Source organism: Mus pahari, chromosome 21 (genome assembly GCF_900095145.1).
Source record: "Mus pahari chromosome 21, PAHARI_EIJ_v1.1, whole genome shotgun sequence".
Lineage (NCBI taxonomy): Eukaryota > Metazoa > Chordata > Mammalia > Rodentia > Muridae > Mus > Mus pahari.
In genome coordinates, this window is record NC_034610.1 from 33,801,535 (window position 1) to 33,811,852 (window position 10,318).

Below are 10,318 nucleotides of genomic sequence, written 5' to 3' on the forward strand. Positions count from 1 at the left end.
GCTGCAAAACCAATACTAGGGCAGAAATTCATTACGCCCTCATTATGAATTCAGTAATGATTCCCTTTGAAGAATGCAAACCACTGGTTTCCCAAGATATTTATTTTGGCATCCTTAGCCTTTTCTTTATGCTCTGCAATATTTTCTGCATCCTCAATCAAATGAGTCAGGTCTGACATGGCCACTAGTTTGCAGTGATTAACAAAAATAGGCCAGTGGATTTGGTTAGGGCTGATTTCTATTCAGCCTTAGAGTGTGGGACATATTGGGTAATGAACAAGAGCTAAGAGTTTGCTCAGCTTGATTTCATCAAGATGGTGGCAAATACACAGAGTGGTGTCAGACTAGTCACCTCCCCATCCCATCATGGCTGGAAATAGGGAGGGGACAAAAATCACAGATGTAAGTCTGCAGGGGTGGTTTGTGCGCGTGCATGTGTGTGTGTGTGTGTGTGTGTGTGTGTGTGTGTGTGTATGTGTGTGTGTCTGTCTGTACTTCCATGTGTCCTGTCTGAGATATCTTTGAGGCCTGCTTTCTACACCTGAAGTTAGGGGGCAGTAATTCCTGCTTCTGAGAGTTGTCAGGGAAACCCGGTGAAAGACAAAGGCCAGATGAATAGTGAGGATGTCCAGTCCCTTCTTGTCACATCTCTCTCCTCTTTTCAGTACTTTCCAATGTTTCTCTTTCTACCTCTTTCCCTTTTCTTTTCTCTCTTCTTCCTCTCCCTCTTCTTCCTCTTTTCTTCTTTTCCTTCCTCTCATTACTCATATTTTCATATTTTAGACACTAATTAGGTATCCCACATGTGTCTGTCTGTCCGTCTGTCTGTCTATCCCTTCTCTACCTTCCCTAGCTGGTCCTACACACCCTTTCTACCTAGAAACTGCTTACTGACCACTAAAAGGAATACTTCCTACAATAATAAGTTTGGGGGTGGGTAACTAGTGTGGTCGAGAAACTATTTAGAAGGAGCACAGAATCAATTCCCAGAGCAGGAAGAGCCTCGGTTGAGTTGATAGAAAGCAAGAAGTAACTATCTAAAGGATAATGCAGGGATGGGGGAGCTCGTGTATGGCCTCACATGAAAGTCTTCCAAGGCGCAGGAAAGCCTGGCACATAGCATTTTTATCTGCTTGGAGGAAGGGCAGGGAGAGACTGAAGCAAATGGATTTGGAGGTAGATGGAGGACAGACCTTGAAGTCCTTTGAAGATTTGGTAAGAAGGTTTAAACTTTATCTGAAGGTCGATCAGGGGTAACCATAGTGTTCGAAGCAGAAAAGAAGCTGATAGAATTCAATTTAGGAAGGTGGGGGTAGGAATTTTTCAAAATGGTAAAACCATTTATGAGGCCTTTGAAGTTCTACAGGGAAGGAATCATGGTGGCTAGACTCAGAATCCTTAAAAGTTTTATTATCTCTTCTTAAACCTGAGAACAACCCTGCGAACTTCTGGAAGTTTCTGGCTAATCATCTAGACTTACCCTCGTTTTTCATGTTGGGTGTTAACATTTTATAAGCAAAAGTACCAGCTGTAAACACACACGCACACACACACACACACACACACACACACACACACACACACACACAATTTGTATTATATATAACATATAATGTATAATTATATAGCACACATACACACATACATAAAATATAATGTTAATAATTGTTACACAAAATCACTTCTCTACACGTAAGAATTGCCCCTATTTCTTCTACAATTAATTTTATTATTAATTTATTGCTGTTTGCATGTTTTTTTTTATTGCTATTACTTTTGAGATGTCTCATGTATCTAAGAATTGTCTCAAACTCACCATGTAGATGAGGCTGTCCTTGAACTCTAGATCTTCCTCCCCAGTGGCATACACCATCACATCAGGCTGGCCCTATGATTTGGAAAGTCTAGGAGTGTTTAATAAATATGCCCCCTTTAAAGCAAGTGAAGTGCAGGTAGTTAGTGAACTCCAAGGTCCAATATGAAAAAGTTTGCCAACTCTGACATTTTAGTAAGAAATTCGGGCATTCTAAAAGATTCTTTTACATATATATATATATATATATATATATATATATATATATATATATATATATATATATATATATATATATATATATATATATATGGTAGTTTGAGTGAGAATGGAGTGCCTTTATGTTTGAATATTGGGTCCCTTGATGGTAGAACTCTTTTGGGGCAGACAAGGAGACAGAACCACCCTGGAGCAGATACACCACAAGGGACTTGAGACTTCAAAAACTTCCTACCATCCCCAGTGAGCTCTCTACCTCCTGTTTGTGGCTTATGATGTGAGCTCTCAGGGGCTGCTCCAGTGGCCTCCTGCCTCCTGCCTGCTGCCTGCTGCCTGCTACCTCCACTCCACCATCACAAATTCTAACCCTCTGAAACTGGAAGCCCAATTAAACAGTTCTTTCTATAAGTTGTTTTAGTCATGTTATCATATCACAGTTAACAGAAAAGTAAGAAGAGATCTTACAAAGGAAAGAATTCTCTAACATTAAAAGTGGTTGTATTGAAACACAATGCGGAGAGAGGGTACCTGGCTGGCCCATGCCAAGGTGGGCCCCTGAGAAATTACTCCACGAAACAGATGCAGTATAAAGAGGGTTTACTGGGGAGAAGGGAGAGAGGCAGACAAGTAGACATGAAGACAGGCAGGCAGAGAGAGAGATGGGGTAGAGTCATGAGAGAAGAGAAGAGGGCAAGAGAGGCTGTGAGGAAGAGAGAGAGAGTTGGGGTGGTGGGCAGTATTTCTATACACAGCCCACACCTGGTGAACCGGCACCTGGCAATGGCTATGGCTGCGGATGTAATCTTTGCTAGGTCCCTGGAAGGAGCCTAATGGAATGGCCGGTAAGGTACCAGTGGTACCTCAGCATAGAGAGCTGATGTTTAGAAACAGACTCCGGGCACACAATCACAGTCCCAACTGATTTTTTTTTTTCAAGAAAGGGACAAGTGAGTAGCAAGGAACATCAATTCGACACTGACTTCATGATCTCTTATTCAGAAAGCAGTGAAGTGTGGTGCTAATGCCGTGAAACCGGAGGCTTGTGGGCACTACTACTTAGGGTGTTCTAAGCCAAGAATTCAGTATGCAGAGCCCCTGTTAGCTATATGCTTCCATGTCTGAAATCCTCCTGTGAGGCTCATTTATCACCCTAAAGGGATGGTTACAAAAGGAAACAGTTGTTCCAGCGTGGGGCTTCAACAAGAGGAAACATCAGTGTATGGTCTTCATTTTCTGTCCACAATTCCTCTTTTTATAAAGACACCTATCACATTGGTTTAGGACAGACTCTGTGGATTTCTCTTTGTGCTCTCTGTAAAGACACTGGTTCAAAGCAATCAAATACTGAGGTGTTAGAAATCAGAACTTCAACATGTGAACTGGGGAGAGGGAATAAGTCATGTTAGCACATACCATATTGTAATTTCTCTTTACAGGGGTTTGGGGGGCTCAAGGCTAGAAAGAGTGTAAGTTGTGAAGTGCCTACCCTCATGAATCTTTGTGATTTGAAAGATCCCTTACTCACCACCTTAAATTGCTCTCCAGCCCTGACCTCCTCTATCCCATACACCATCCTTCATTCCCTTAGTCAACGAATAAGGATCAGCTGACAAACACTAGAAATGTTTTTGCACCAGAGACAGAGAGAAGCAGAAAGCCGGCACACCGAGGGCTTTTGTTTGGTATCTCCGCAACCATGGGATTATAATCAGATTCTCAGACACAGAGCACAAGACAACTTGACAATGAATGCCAAAAGCTTTCAATTAATGCTGGGAAACACCAATGCAAACAAGTTCAAAAGACAAAAGATAAACTTTGAATGACTGTCTCCATTAACTAGATAATGAGAGGTTTTACAATTAAACACTTGCAAGGAGATAAGAGGTGCAGGAAGGAAGTGGAGGGCGTCTTGAATTTAGATCAGGCTGGCCTCATGTGCAGGAAATCTGCAGGGAACTTCCTGTTATTGCAGAATGGCTATGGGAGGAGTTTTGGGAGACTTGGGGCACAGCTCAGTAATTAGCAAGTCATTATTTCAGATCACCATGGCTTTTAGGCTTTTACATATTTTGGCCACCTCCACTTTCAGCAGCACACGACAAACACGGTTTCTATAAACAAAATGTGTAGACACTCCAGAGACGGCAGCTTAAAGAAACAATCAGAAAAAAAAGATAGGATCAAAGTGTGTGTGTGTGTGTGTTTGGGGGGGGGGGATCAGAATAAATTTGCATTCCAGGGACTGAGTAGATCTGGTAAGGAAGCTAAGAAGATGTAGAGACATTTCTTTTGGTTTAAATCGCACCTTATTCAAATATAAGCATTTGGATGTTCAAATAAAATTGTATATTCAAACGTCTTTTTAATTACTGAAGGGATAAAGTCCAGAATCAACTCCTTTGAAAGTTCAGTTCTGTATGAAATGCCAAAAGTAACTAAAGAGGCATATTATCAAGTTTTCCAATAGTGTAAAAGAAAGTCAGAAAACGCAAGGAAATCAGAAAAAAAAGTGTTATATTTTTATGATATACAAATCCCAGAAAACAGCCGTTGAAGGCAATCGTAGGCATTTGCAGATGCATGATACAGAGTATCATTCTGTCTGTCATCATTACAACTTCTGTCCTCAAAGGACCCATTAGCTACAGCTATCCAAGAGAACTTGCCTCCAACTGACCTTTGTATAAAACTAAGTATAGAACATTCATTCATATTTACAGTAGAAAAGTTTCCATTAAAAGTAAACAAACCACACACACACATCCCAGCCACAGTAAGGAAATGTGAAAAGCCAACAGTCTTAGTCCTGTGGTGGAGATGGCGCCTAAGCTATGAGTCCCAAAGGAAAGGTTGCCATTCAGTATTATCCTGAAGATTCACTGACCTCAGACTCTCCAATTAAAGCTTCTGGTGTTAGAGATGATAAATTTAAAACTTTTTTGTTTCTTTCATCTCCTTTTGAGAAGGCTAGGCTGAATTCATGAGAGGCTTTAAACTGGCAGTTCAGGAAACGAGGTCTAAATCTCTGTTTCCCAAAACTGGGCAAGTCCAGGCCACCTTGCCACATGGCCTCAGGCAAGGATTTTGGGTCAGCAGCAGTTTCCAGACCTCCCCAGCAACAGTTTCTAGCCCCCATGCCCTGGTAATGGAATGTCCCTAGAGATAGATCAAGATACCCCAGAATCCCCTAATGTGCTTTAAATCTCGCCTGTGGGCTCACTTGGTTGTCTCTCTATCTTGGTAATGGGAGACCCAGCATGCTGGACTTCTGCAGAACAAAACACTCTTTGCATTCACATACTACTGGAGTCTGGGGGATCATTCTTTAGAAAATCATAGACTGTTACACTTTCTCACATAAGGGTTTGTTCAAAGTTTTAATGATTAATATTGACTGCCAACTTGATTGGATCTGGGATCAACTAAAAGACAGTGCCCCCTGCTTCTTAGTGAAGCTCTCTCTCTCTCTCTCTCTCTCTCTCTCTCTCTCTCTCTTTCTCTCTCCTCTCTCTCTCTCTCTCTTTCATTCTCCGAGTGGACAAAACCTTCTGGTGGCAAAAACAGACACAAAGAACCAGGCTGATTTTTGCATATCTGTCTGCCTTTGCCTCCTGCTAGTCAGTGCATCTACCCTTTGGTTGGTGCTGTTGCTCTTATCTTTTGTTTAGTATCAGCCTTCCAGTGCAGACCGAAGATTATTAGCTCTCCAAGAATCTTGCAGAACTCCATTGCCTGACAGAGACTGGCCCTCCGTTTTTCCAACATAATAGAGTCATTGATGGACTACTGTAAGACCCAGAAAGGAGGAACTCCCTCTGGTCCGGAACCCTCTTGGGTCCCCAGAAATTCGAAATACACCTTGCTGTAAATCACATGAGGTACTTTATTTAACGAGGCCCCGGGCCGACTCATATCTCACGCAGGAGACAGAGGAAGTCGACCCCCGTCCCTCAGAAGTAAGGGGTTTTTGTAGGGTTAGGGTTGGGGGGGCGGGGAGAGTTGGTGCAGCCACAAGTGATTGGCTCATTTGAACATACAATGCAACAAGATAGTATGCGTGCGCCAGCCGGAGTGGCAGAATTCCAGAGGCCGGGGGCATAGTCTGGGGCACCTCTGGTCAGTGTGTGACCCTGAGTGAACCGGGGTGAGATGCCTCCTTGGCAGAGTTTATGAGCTAACCTTGACAGCCCCGGCTGGCTCCGGCACTCCTTTATCTGTATGGCCTTGTTAGTCTTAGCAGCCAGGCAGGCTCCGTCTTTACAGTGTTCGGCCTTGAGCCTTTGAATTTTTCTTTCAGTCTCAAACATAGGAAGATGGGTGCCTGGCTGGGGCAACTGAGATAATTGCCTAGCTAGCTGTCAGGTGGAGGAACAGAAGACCTTCAGCTACCCTAAGAGAACAAAGGCTCTTTACTAGCCACATTCCTAATGATCTAGGGAACAGGTTTTGCGGAAGTGTTGTTGGAGCTCTACACTACTTAGTCAGAGCTCTGTTGCTATGAAGAGACACCATGACCGAGGCAACTCTGCTAAGAGAAAGCATTTCATTGGGACTGGATTAGTGTCAGAGGTTTAGTCCATTATCATCATGGTAGGGAGCATGGCTGCATGCAGGTAGACATGCTGCAGGAGGGGTGACCAAGAGCTCTATATCTAGATCTCCAGGCATCAGGAAGAGAGAGATATTTGGCCTAGCTTGGACTTTTGAAATTTAAAGCCCACCCATAGTGACACACCATAAGGGCATAGTTCTTAATCCTTCTCAAATAGAGCTACTCCCTGGATGACTAAGCCTATGGGTGTCATTCTTATTTAAACCACCACAACCATGTAGATCATATTGTGTAAAACAATCTAATAAATCCCTTTGTAATATACATTTATCCTGTCCATTCTGTACCTCTAGGAAATTCCAGTTAGTAAGAAAGAGTATCATTTACCTAAACGACAATGTAAACTACATCTCTCCTCCCAATGCATACTTGAATGTATTTAGACCTAGGAAATGGGGGTTCACTGGTGTGAAAGTTCACATATGTAAAAGATCAAGTATGTAAAGCATTACAATACATACCATGGGCCGTTAACAAAATAAAATTGCCAAATAGCCAACTTTCCCTTGAAATCCAACCCATCGAAAAGCTTAACAATAGGTCCTTATCTTTGAAAACCATAGTGCTGCCCTAGCACAGAAGTATATTTTCAGCATTGCTCCTAATCCCACTGAAAAGCACAGTGACACAATGCCAATGCATATGTAAATAATTACTAAGCGGCAGATAATTATGCTCAAATCAATAGCTGGACAGCTGGGTTACTCTATGTCAAAACCTGGGCCATTCAATGAAGGCTCCCCTAAGGAATCTCCTCAGCTGGTATGGTGAATTTCTCTGTTACTTCTGCATTTTGATTGATTAATACACAATGCACCTTGGCATGTTTTCTACTTACGATGCAAAATACCAGGGACACGCGAGAAAGCAACGAAGGGGGTTGGGTGCTCCTACGATTTCTTGATGGAATTTGCTTTAATCTTTCAGAAACACAGCAGATATTTGAAGTTCTTTCTGTAGCTTTGGAAAGGCCTTGCTTCAGTATTCCATAAACGATATGCTAGCCTTAAGCAGGATGGCTGTCTGGATGGATAGATACTGGGGAATTTTCCTGTAAATCATTCCTCTTATAATTTCAAAGGCAGAGATTGATAGGGGATTCTTGGAAATTTATGAATCTGACACTATAAAGTATACTTTATTGTTAACATGTCTATATGTATTTGTGAAAACCCCGTTTTGTTTCCCCTGGGGAGGCAGGACACGTTGTAGTAACTTGGTAGGGATGGGCAGGGCTTTTATGTAGAAGGAAAATAAGACAGATTTTATGGAACAACAGTGAAATCCTATTTCCAATCCAGCTTTCATTCTGTCCTGAATGGCTCACCTCCAGCACACTGGTCCAGGGGGGAAGATTTTTAACACCCTCTGTAAACACCAGTACTGCACTTCTTCCCTAAATCATCCTTCTCAGTTCTCCTTTGGCTTCTGGGTACTAACCACCACACTTACTGGTAGCAAGATGTGTCTCATGCCGGGTACCTCACACGGTGACAAGTTTGCATTTGACTGGAGTGCTGTCTCAGACAGACCCCGGGGGGGGGGGGGAGAGAGAGAGAGAGAGAGAGAGAGAGAGAGAGAGAGAGTGGGGGGGGGGGGGATATGATCTAGAGAGGTGACCCGAGATCTGTAAGTAAATCCCCAGAGGAACTGGACAGGTCCAGCCAAGCGCCTTGCTGACAACGGCATTTCCATTTTGGTTTCCTTTGACTTTTATTTTTATACAAGACCCTGGCTTCCCTGTTAGCTGTCATGGGAATGGATGGACTGCATGTTTTTTGGTCCTTTCTGTTGGAGGGAACTCCCTGTCTTTTTTTTCCAAAGCCATCGTAACACAAGCCAGTGCTTCTTCCTCTCCTCCCATCCTCACACCACAACCTGTCACAGCCCATTGTTCTGATTTGCATTGGAAATATAATTTGTAATTGCCTATAAATTGACTATAGGGTTTAAATTTCTCTTCCGGGATTACTAGAGTAGTCCAATCTATTCTGCATCAGTTTCTATTTGACACGAGTATTTAAATGTAATTTTTTTCATTAAAGAGATGATGAGTGAAGAACATAATTTAATGGAATTGTGCCTAGTAAAAAGAGAAGGGTTTGGGAAATAATTAGAAGTGTTTTTTTCCTGGAAAATTAAATGTTCAGTTTCTCTACATATTCTTTTGTAGGCATGAGACTCAGCTATCCTATCAGTTTGCTCGTAAAATATTAAAAAAAAAAAACTGTTCTTACAACATTGAGATTACAATGGAACTTCCACATATATACATATGGCTACAGGTAAGGATATTTCTTTCTATCCAACACTGACTATGTGATATTGAAGCACAATGAAAACAGGGCTGCTCACTTAGAATGAACTTCAGTTTAATGTTATTTTTCTACTTAAAATATTTGCTTAGTTAGGAGAGAGAGAGAGAGAGAGAGAGAGAGAGAGAGAGAGAGAGAGAGAGAGAGAGAGAGAGAGAGTTTTGTAATTGCAAGAGAGGATATCTTTTCCTACACACGGGTCTCAAATCCATGAAACAACACTGTAATAACCCGTCAGCCTGTCAACCATTATTTTCCACGCCTTGAGGTTTTGATGAGGTACCTGAGTAGGGATGTGTTTCATTGTTGACACACACCTTTTTATTTTACGTTTATTTATTTTGCGTGTATAGATGGGGAGGGGATGCACTTTTGTGCTATAACACACAACATGCACATGCAGGTCAGAGGACAACTTGTAGATCTTTGCTTTCACCACTTGGGGCCCTGGTATTAAACTCTAAGGGGCAAGTGCCTTCCCCTTTGAGCCTTATTTCTGGCCCTGCTTGAGAAATATCTCTAACAGTAAGATCTTATTGTCCTTCTGCAAACAATGAAAACAACATGAGATGCAGACATCAAAGGTGGGTTCAAGATGAAGCATCCCTACTACAGGTGAGCTAAAGGACATCCTACAGTGCATCTGGTAGAAACAGAAAATGGAGAAGATTGACACTGCTGCCACCGGACCCATACTGAGTCCTCTAACTTCTATTTCTGGATTCTTGGCTCAAGAATCAGGTTTCTGGGGTCTTATAGTCATTAGAAGAGAAAGAGAAACAGCTGTATGTATATTTTGTGAGAAACAGACACATAGACAACACAGATTATTCAGTGTTTCATACAAACACAAATGAGCTCTGATGCTTCTGACCTTGAAAATATCACAGGCCAGCCTCTCTGTTGTAAGGGTACTCGCTGGAACCAAACTGACATTGAGCACAATGAGAAGTAAGACAGCTTTCACCCAACCGGTGCTAATATTAACTATTAAACATCTCACTGGAAAACGGTAGCATGAGTTCTTTCTTATTTGGACATCAACTATGAAGTTCCCTAGCTTCTCAGATTTTTATTAACCTCAACGTCTTTTAGCAATGACCTTCACACAGCATGATTTCTGTTAACATGCTTCCTTCCTAGCTCTGTAAAAACATCTCATCAGCAAGTAAATATCACCTCCCTTAAGAACCACTTCCAACGTGTCACCTCTCACCTGAAATTCTACTCATTCATAAATTTAGAGCTAAGATGAAAGGATGGACTACCCCATCCGGGAATCCATCGCATCATCAGCCACCAAACCCAGATACGAATGCACATGCCAGCAAGATTCTGCTGAAGGGACCCTGATAT